The sequence below is a fragment of the Triticum aestivum genome, chromosome 1A (assembly GCF_018294505.1).
Source record: "Triticum aestivum cultivar Chinese Spring chromosome 1A, IWGSC CS RefSeq v2.1, whole genome shotgun sequence".
Taxonomy (NCBI): Eukaryota; Viridiplantae; Streptophyta; class Magnoliopsida; order Poales; family Poaceae; genus Triticum; species Triticum aestivum.
The window spans coordinates 578,043,389-578,053,978 of NC_057794.1; the positions used below are offsets into that span (position 1 = coordinate 578,043,389).

The following is a 10,590-nucleotide window of genomic DNA, read 5'->3' on the forward strand; positions in this document are numbered from 1 at the left end:
CTTGGGCTGCCCCTTTCTCCTTTCCACTAAAGCCCACTAAGGCCCATATGGCTCCCGGCGGGTTCCGGTAACCTCCCGGTACTCCGGTAAAATCCCGATTTCACCCGGAACACTTCCGATATCCAAACATAGGCTTCCAATATATCAATCTTTATGTCTCGACCATTTCGAGACTCCTCGTCATGTCCGTGATCACATCCGGGACTCCGAACAAACTTCGGTACATCAAAATGCATAAACTCATAATAACTGTCATCGTAACGTTAAGCGTGCGGACCCTACGGTTCGAGAATAATGCAGACATGACTGAGACACATCTCCGGTCAATAACCAATAGCGGGACCTGGATGCCCATATTGGCTCCTACATATTCTACGAAGATCTTTATCGGTCAGACCGCATAACAACATACGTTGTTCCCTTTGTCACCGGTATGTTACTTGCCCGAGATTCGATCGTCGGTATCCAATACCTAGTTCAATCTCGTTACCGGCAAGTCTCTTTACTCGTTCTGTAATACATCATCTCGTAACTAACTCATTAGTTGCAGTGCTTGCAAGGCTTATGTGATGTGCATTACCGAGAGGGCCCAGAGATACCTCTCCGACAATCGGAGTGACAAATCCTAATCTCGAAATACGCCAACCCAACATCTACCTTTGGAGACCCCTGTAGAGCTCCTTTATAATCACCCAGTTACGTTGTGACGTTTGGTAGCACACAAAGTGTTCCTCCGGTAAACGGGAGTTGCATAATCTCATAGTCATAGGAACATGTATAAGTCATGAAGAAAGCAATAGCAACATACTAAACGATCGGGTGCTAAGCTAATGAAATGGGTCATGTCAATCAGATCATTGAACTAATGATGTGACCTCGTTAATCAAATAACAACACCTTGTTCATGGTTAGGAAACATAACCATCTTTGATTAACGAGCTAGTCTAGTAGAGGCATACTAGTGACACCAAATTTGTCTATGTATTCACACATGTATTATGTTTCCAGTTAATACAATTCTAGCATGAATAATAAACATTTATCATGATATAAGGAAATAAATAATAACTTTATTATTGCCTCTAGGGCATATTTCCTTCAGTCTCCCACTTGCACTAGAATCAATAATCTAGATTACACAGTAATGATTCTAACACCCATGGAGCCTTGGTGCTGATCATGTTTTGCTCGTGGAAGAGGCTTAGTCAACGGGTCTGCAACATTCAGATCCGTATGTATCTTGCAAATCTCTATGTCTCCCACCTGGACTAGATCCCGGATGGAATTGAAGCGTCTCTTGATGTGCTTGGTCCTCTTGTGAAATCTGGATTCCTTTGCCAAGGCAATTGCACCAGTATTGTCACAAAAGATTTTCATTGGACCCGATGCACTAGGTATGACACCTACTCCCTCTATTCCGAAATAATTGTCGGTGGAGAAAACTAGTACAAGTTTTGGCACGCTACGATTTTTTTGCGCTTTCCACTTTTACCCTCGCGTCGGCACTCACTCGCTCCTCACTCATTGCTTTCTCTTCTCCCCGTCGCCTCTCTCTTCTCGCCAACCTCGCCGGCAACCACCTCGCCCACCTCGCCCACCTCGCCGGCCACCATCTCTCCCCGTCGCCGCCATCTTTCTCCCGCCTCCACTCGCACCCCACAACACTCACATCCCACATCCGAGGTCAAAGCTTGGATTTTTGCACCGGCGGCGAGCTTCTGGGCGACGGAGGCGCTGGATCCGCGTGCGCCACCGCTTGATCTGCGTGCACCTGCTCTGGATCTGGCGACGGAGACGGTGGATGCGGTGCAGAGGTGAGCTTCTGGGCGACGGACGCACTTGACACAGTTGGTCGTTGCTGCCAGGAAGAAGAAGGGCAAAGGGGATGGCCGCCGACGCCGCGTACGCGAAGCTGGTGCTGCTCGCCTGCAACGGCAGCGTCGGCGTCCACGCTGCACCTGCTGCAGTGAGGGGGGTTCGGCCGGGGCCGCGTCGTGGCCGGGCTCGTCTCCTCGCTCCCGCGCCACTCCACGCACCAACACCAGCGCCGCCTCCGCCGCGTGCTCGCCGTCGCCACCGAGCCCAGGCCCCCTCCCTCGCCGCCGGCCCCATGCACCGGCAGGACCAGGGCCAACACCATCCAGTCCACCGTAAGCCCCCTCCGCTCCGGCTTCTTGATTAATTACAGTACCTCTGACGATGACACGCGCTGACTGACTGACATGACACGCGCTGCGCTTTCTGCTCTGGGTGGACATGGATATGCTATGCAGAGGTTCGGGGACGTGTCCAAGGAGATCAAGCGGGTGCGGAAGCAGATGGAGGAGGACGAGCAGCTGGCCTCCCTCATGCGCGGCCTCCACGGCCAGAACCTCCGCGACGACAAGGCTGCAGTTAGTTGTACTCCTGTATCTCTGCATACTCCGTACTTAATTCAGTTTGGTTGCAGTACTTGTATCTCTCTGTATCTCTGATGTACTCTTGTCTCAGTTTGGTTGGAGTATATTCAGTTTGGTTGCAGTACTCTTGTCTCTGCATACTTAATTCTGTAGTTTCTCTCTGATGGTAGTAGTTGTATCTCTGCATACTTAATTCACTGAATTTCGTTGCAGTAGTTGATTCAAGTGAAAAGATTCAGTTAGTTTTCCAGTAGTTTTGCTGGAGTAATAAGGAAAAGTTGCAGTAGTTGTCAATGTTAACCTCGACGTATCTGCAGTTTCAGTCACTGCTTGCTACTCCTCCTTATAACTGCAGTTTAGTTGCTTCAGTCGCTGCTCATTTCTTCAGTAGCTAAATAAGTTCAGTTTAGTTTAGTTGAAGTGAGCTGCGTTCTTGCTGCGGCCTTGCGTATTTCATTTTGTTTAGTCTAGTCCTCTGATTTTAACACAAGCCTTCCTGAGTATCAAAAACTCCAGACCTTACTTCCAAACTTCAGCATTAAAATAAACTTTTTCCTCTCCTCTCCTATTCCACTCCACTCCTCTCTCTTCTATTCCACTCCTTTCCTCTCAACAAGTCATTTTCTTTAATTAATTAAAATGAAACTAAATGATTTTTTAATTAACTGAAACTTGTTTTTTAATTAAAACTAAATGATTTTTTCAGTAAATGAACTTGAGTTAACTAAAATTAAATGAATTGTAGCAGGAGTACCCTCCTTCTCTTGACTTCTCTTCTCTTTTCAGCAAGTGCAGCAACAGTATGAGTAGTTCTTGGAGTAGTGTAGTGTTTAGTGTAGACTTGCAAGTACTCCTCTCCTCTCCTACTACTCTCCTATCAGAGATTACTGTAAGTGTAGTACTGCTTGGAAAGATTAGTGACATCAGTATTTGTATTTTGGTGTAGTACTGCTTTAAGTGACCTTAGTTGGTTTAGTACTGCTTGGAGTAGCTTGCTGTAGAGATTTGTGTATTCAGCTTGGAGTTGTTAATACTCCTTTTCATCCAGTGCCAAAATACTCCTTTTAATGCAGGTTTTTTAAAATTAGGATTAGGAGTAGGATTAGTAGGAGCAGGACTAAAATTAAAAGAATGCCAATAAGCAAACTTGGCAGTATGGAAGCTTGTGAGTAACTTGACCAAAGAATGATGTTAAAGAGTAGCTTGGCATTAATTAAAGAAAAGTATCTTCTCTCTTCTTCTCTCTTCTTATCTCTCTTCTCTTCTCTCCTCTCTTCTCTTATCTTGTGTTAAAGTTAAATTAATTTTTTTCCTCTCCTCTCCTATTCCAGCCCACTCCTCTCCTCTTCTATTCCACTCCTTTCCTCTCATATTCCTCTCACATACTCTTCTCGAATTCACTCCTCTCCTCTCCTACTACTCTCCTATCAGCGAATGATCATACAAATGGAGTAGTAGAAATATACACATACAAATGGAGTATGGAGTAAAAAAATACATGGAGTAAAAATACAAGTGGAGACATACAAGTGGAGTTACACATACAAGTGGAGTTAGACATACTCCAACATACTCCACAAAAACAACGTACTCCAACATACTCAAATATGGATTATTACAGACATGACAAGCATCACTAGCATCACAAGCATCATCACTAGCATCACAACCTCATCACTAGCATCACAAGCATCATCACTGGCATCACAACCTCATCACTAGCATCAGAGCCTCATCGCAAGCACCACAAGCATCATCACTAGCATCACAGCCTCATCACTAGCATCAGAGCCTCATTGCAAGCATCACAAGCATCATCACTAGCATCACAACCTCACCGCAAGCGTCATCACAAGCTCATATTCCATTACTGAACCCTCTCCATTAGCTCTAAGTTGTATAATGCATTTGCGTAAACCTCTAGAGGGCATGATAATCTTGGAGGTAGTTGCCCAATCCCCTCAAGCCTTTCCTTGTTTACATGGGGTATTTTATACCCATTGCCCCCTGCATGGTTTAGGATCTCAATCATGCATGTCTGCAGAGTTAGGAAAATTCTGTTGAGCTTGTAAACATCATAGCCTTCAAATTCCTCCAAAACACCCTTAATAAGGTCTTGTAGTGTTTTAGGACTCAGACAATCTGTCAGGGATTGGAGCGAGTTGAAAAACCCAAGGTCAAGCACATTCAAATCAGGACTGTTGGGAGGCTGTTGTATTATTCTGATGTCAAGTCCAGTTTTTGCGACAGCTTCTAGAAATTCCTGATCATCTGGCAAGATATGGGGCTTAGCATTATCCTGCTGAATGTAGATGGTTTGTCCAGCATCGCCTTCAGGCCAAACAGCTTGTATTGCTGGCAAGACCTTCTCTATCAGGAACTCCCTCATCACTTTTCTGTCGATCTTTATTGATTTTGTCTCTATTGTACCTCTGGGCCTGTTGTCGCTTCTCCTTTGAGCAGGAACTTCTTTCATGAATGGCCAGATATCGATTTTCCCAGAGAAGGTCACGTTTCCTTCACTGTCCCACCTCGGCCTAGCAACGGCCGTCAAGAACATCACCTTTCCAATACAGTTTCCATGTATAGGCCTTGTAGGCTCTTCCTCCCCGTCCAGCAGATAATAGGTTCTATTCTTCTTGGTCATGTTGAACCACTTCTCGTCAATATGGACAACATTATGCATAGTCTTGAACTTAGGCCTTGGTGTTGCTGTTGTTGCCTCATCAAGCATCGACAAACAAAATTTCATCCTATCCTTCTTATTCTGGTCCTTTAGAGCTGGCTTCACGCAGTTTGTATGCCTCCTTATCAAGTTTAACATGAACTTTCTATGAAGTGAGGTAGGGCTACACCCCAGTTGCCAAGCAAGTGACCTAATGGTAGACCTTTTGTTTAATGGGATCGTTAGGATTTTTTCTAGATTAATGTCCTTAGGCTTTCTTCCAGAATTTCCTTTTTCTTTGATTAGAAACATCCACCTCTTTACCTTCGCTAATTTGCCTCATTGCTTTTCTCCAAATTCTTTGTATACTCCAAACACCCACTCCGAAAAAATTTGCAATGTCTTGCTTGTCAGTTCCCAAAAAAGTGCCTCCTCTACTCATACACAGTGTATGCATTGCTACATAAGCAGCGAATTTTTGCTGGTCATTGAGGGTTTTATATTTCCTAGCAACTTTCCCAACACCTGCACCAAGATATACAACAGAGAAATGATTAAATGAAATGATCAAGTGATGAAGTGATGGAATGATCAAATGATGAAATGATGGAATGATCAACGGTAACTGTACCTGGATCTTGAACAATTTCATCTCCTTCCATTCGCTCTCCTGGATCTTGAACAATTTCATCTCCTTCCATTCGCTCTCCTGCATCTTCGTCCATTTCATCCACATCTTCTACAGGTGGAGTGAAGTTGAGATCTGGGAGATCCATTTTCTCCTGAAGATATGAATATGTAAGATGAAGTAGAAGTAGAAGTAGAAGTAGAAGTACATATAAATTCAGTCTGCTTATTGTCAAAGCAACAGTGACAATATTGTTATGGTCAATTGTTGTCTGTTTACTGTCAAAGCAAGAATTTGTTTCCTAGGTTAATGAAGCATTACCAGCCATAATTAGTTTCCTAGGTTAATGAAGAATTTGTGCGCGTTAGATCAGCGGATCTCTTAGTTGAATTCATATATAGAGAAGGGAGTGCCTGCTTGTATATATTTTACTGTTGCTACCATGCCAGACTAACAAACTTCCCAATATTGTGCCCTTCTGTACTGTTATTGAGAAAGTTCATGGTTACTGATCTGTAGGAGTATTCCAGATTTAGTGTAGGAGTAAAAATCAACTAAATCCTTTTCTAGTTAATTAAAATTAACTAAATTCTTGCTTCTCACTCCTTTTTCTCTTCTCTTACATTAGTTCAAGATCTTCTTCATTTAATTAGGAGTAGTGTAGGAGTAAAAGCTTGCAAAAAGACCAAATCAGATTTAGCACTTGCAGTAGTATGGCACTTGTACTAATATTTCTGTTTACTCCTATTAATATTGCTAGTGTTTAATTCTGTTAATATTGCTAGTGTTTACTCATTTCAATTAGTGCTAATGTTTACTCCATGTCAATATTACTTTTACTGTCATGGTCATCTTATTTGAACCTTAAGGGTTTGTGCACCTTATTTGAACTTTCAGAAACCAGCTTAATTTCCTTAGGTGAACTCATAATATGACAATTGTTTCAGAAACAACACCCTTTTCAGTACATCAATTCTGCCTTTTCTTGTCAAGAAACAACACCCTTTTCAGTACATCATCTACAAATTTGATTCACTTAGTGTTACTCCTAACTGAATTCCTTTGATAGTGTGAAAGAAAGCGAACTTGAGCCAAGGTGATGGTGATGGAAATGAATGAAAGAAAGAGAAGCTGGTAAGGTGACCTACCTACCATTTCCAAACCAAGACTTTCTGTTTTGTGACTGGTCTTACTGTTTTGAAATTGTGCCCTGGCTGAATTTTCTCAACTGTAATTCTGTTGGTGGGGATGCTCAAGATACCGTAATTTTGTACCCACACCTAGCGACAATGTACATGTGCACACTACTCCATTACCAAAACATTTTGATATCCTCATTGACTGATTTCCTGAGTGAACATTTCCAAAACTAGCAGATCATGATCTTGATATCGATATATTGCTAGTATTCCTGATTTCTTGATTGAAAAGTAACATGAACAATTTTGCAGGATGCCTACCACAAAGATGAGCAGAGAGCAGGGGAGTTCACTGGAATGGAGCCGCTGGTGGCCTGGCCGTAGCCGTGGAGGAGGTGGGGGCGGAGGAGGAGTTGAGCGCTGGCCAGGGTCAGGCGGGGCAGGAGGTGAGCGCTGGCCTGGAGGAGCCCGGCGGAGAAGCAGGGGCGACGAGGGGCCTGGCGGAGGGGCAAAGAGGAGCGCTGGCCTGGAGGAGCCTGGAGGAGGGGCAAAGAGGAGCGCTGGCCTGGAGGAGCCTGACGGAGGGGCGCTGGCCTGGAGGAGCCCGACGGAGGGGCGCTGGCCTGGAGGAGCCCGACGGAGGATGGAGGAGTCCTGGACTTGAGGGGTGCTGCCTCGCGGATGGAGGAGGAAGATGATCTGTTTTCAAACGAGGGGTATTTCTGTACTTTTGTGCGTTTTCACCTGGTCGGAGAGGAACTCCCAACGACAATTATTTCGGAACGAAGGGAGTAGATCGGATATGAACTACTTCATCCAGACTCCTTCGTTCGCTGCTTCCGAAGCAGCTATGTACTCCGCTTCACATGTAGATCCCGCTACGACGCTTTGTTTAGAACTGCACCAACTGACATCTCCACCATTTAATGTAAACACGTATCCGGTTTGCGATTTAGAATCGTCTGGATCAGTGTCAAAGCTTGCATCAACGTAACCTTTTACGGTGAGCTCTTTGTCACCTCCATATACGAGAAACATATCCTTAGTCCTTTTCAGGTATTTCAGGATGTTCTTGACCGCTGTCCAGTGATCCACCCCTGGATTACTTTGGTACCTCCCTGCTAAACTTATAGCAAGGCACACATCAGGTCTGGTACACGGCATTGCATACATGATAGAGCCTATGGCTGAAGCATAGGGAACATCTTTCATTTTCTCTCTATCTTCTGCAGTGGTCGGGCATTGAGTCTGACTCAACTTCACACCTTGTAACATAGGCAAGAACCCTTTCTTTGCTTGATCCATTTTGAACTTCTTCAAAATCTTGTCAAGGTATGTGCTTTGTGAAAGTCCAATTAAGCGTCTTGATCTATCTCTATAGATCTTTATGCCTAATATGTAAGCAGCTTCTCCGAGGTCTTTCATTGAAAAACTCTTATTCAAGTATCCCTTTATGCTATCCAGAAATTCTATATCATTTCCAATCAGTAATATGTCATCCACATATAATATCAGAAATGCTACAGAGCTCCCACTCACTTTCTTGTAAATACAGGCTTCACCGAAAGTCTGTATAAAACCAAATGCTTTGATCAAACTATCAAAGCGTTTATTCCAACTCCGAGAGGCTTGCACCAGTCCATAAATGGATCACTGGAGCTTGCACACTTTGTTAGCTCCCTTTGGATCGACAAAACCTTCTGGTTGCATCATATACAACTCTTCTTCCAGAAATGCATTCAGGAATGCAGTTTTGACATCCATCTGCCAAATTTCATAATCATAAAATGTGGCAATTGCTAACATGATTCGGACAGACTTAAGCATCGCTATGGGTGAGAAGGTCTCATCGTAGTCAACCCCTTGAACTTGTCGAAAACCTTTAGCGACAAGTCGAGCTTTGTAGACAGTAACATTACCATCAGCGTCAGTCTTCTTCTTGAAGATCCATTTATTCTCAATTGCTTGCCGATCATCGGGCAAGTCAACCAAAGTCCATACTTTGTTCTCATACATGGATCCCATCTCAGATTTCATGGCTTCAAGCCACTTGCCACTTTGCGGAATCTGGGCTCACCATCGCTTCTTCATAGTTCGTAGGTTCATCATGATCTAGCAGCATGATTTCTAGAACAGGATTACCGTACCACTCTGGTGCGGATCTCGCTCTGGTTGATCTACGAGGTTCAGTAGTATCTTGTCCTGAAGTTTCATGATCATCATCATTAGCTTCCTCACTAATTGGTATAGGTGTCGCAGAAACAATTTTCTGTGATGTACTACTTTCCAATAAGGGAGCAGGTATAGTTACCTCGTCAAGTTCTACTTTCCTCCCACTCACTTCTTTCGAGAGAAACTCCTTCTCTAGAAAGGATCCATTCTTAGCAACGAATGTCTTGCCTTCGGATCTATGATAGAAGGTGTACCCAACAGTCTCCTTTGGGTATCCTATGAAGACACATTTCTCCGATTTGGGTTCGAGCTTATCAGGTTGAAGCTTTTTCACATAAGCATCGCAGCCCCAAACTTTAAGAAACGACAACTTTGGTTTCTTGCCAAACCATAGTTCATAAGGCGTCGTCTCAACGGATTTTGATGGTGCCCTATTTAACGTGAATGCGGCCGTCTCTAAAGCATAACCCCAAAATGATAGCGGTAAATCAGTAAGAGACATCATAGATCGCACCATATCTAGTAAAGTACGATTACGACGTTCGGACACACCATTACGCTGTGGTGTTCCGGGTAGCGTGAGTTGCGAAACTATTCCACAATTTTTCAAATGTACACCAAACTCGTAACTCAAATATTCTCCTCCACGATCAGATCGCAGGAACTTTATTTTCTTGTTACGATGATTTTCAACTTCACTCTGAAATTCTTTGAACTTTTCAAATGTTTCAGACTTATGTTTCATTAAGTAGATATACCCATATCTGCTTAAGTCATCTGTGAAGGTGAGAAAATAACGATATCCGCCACGAGCCTCAATATTCATCGGACCACATACATCGGTATGTATGATTTCCAACAAATCTGTTGCTCTCTCCATAGTACCGGAGAACAGCGTTTTAGTCATCTTGCCCATGAGGCACGGTTCGCAAGTACCAAGTGATTCATAATCAAGTGGTTCCAAAAGTCCATCAGTATGGAGTTTCTTCATGTGCTTTATACCAATATGACCTAAACGGCAGTGCCACAAATAAGTTGCACTATCATTATCAACTCTGCATCTTTTGGCTTCAACATTATGAATATGTGTGTTACTACTATCGAGATTCATCAAAAATAGACCACTCTTCAAAGGTGCATGACCATAAAAGATATTACTCATATAAATAGAACAACAATTATTCTCTGATTTAAATGAATAACCGTCTCGCATCAAACAAGATCCAGATATAATGTTCATGCTCAACGCTGGCACCAAATAACAATTATTTAGGTCTAATATTAATCCCGAAGGTAGATGTAGAGGTAGCGTGCCGACCGCGATCACATCGACTTTGGAACCGTTTCCCACACGCATCGTCACCTCGTCCTTCGCCAGTGTTCGCTTAATCCGTAGTCCCTGTTTCGAGTTGCAAATATTAGCAACAGAACAAGTATCAAATACCCAGGTGCTACTGCGAGCTCTATTAAGGTACATATCAATAACATGTATATCACATATACCTTTGTTCACCTTGCCATCCTTCTTATCCGCCAAATACTTGGGGCAGTTCCGCTTCCAGTGACCAGTCTGCTTGCAGTAGAAGC

General features: G+C 43.5%; 1 long non-coding RNA gene across 1 annotated transcript; it reads left to right on the top strand.

Annotated features, from left to right (window-relative positions):
• The first annotated feature begins 2,097 nt into the window (after positions 1-2,097).
• On the top strand, positions 2,098-7,485 carry LOC123182208 (uncharacterized). Its single transcript, XR_006492059.1, has 4 exons — positions 2,098-2,150; positions 2,274-2,393; positions 6,762-6,826; positions 7,144-7,485. It is a non-coding gene; the product is annotated as an uncharacterized lncRNA (long non-coding RNA).
• Positions 7,486-10,590: the final 3,105 nt, after the last annotated feature.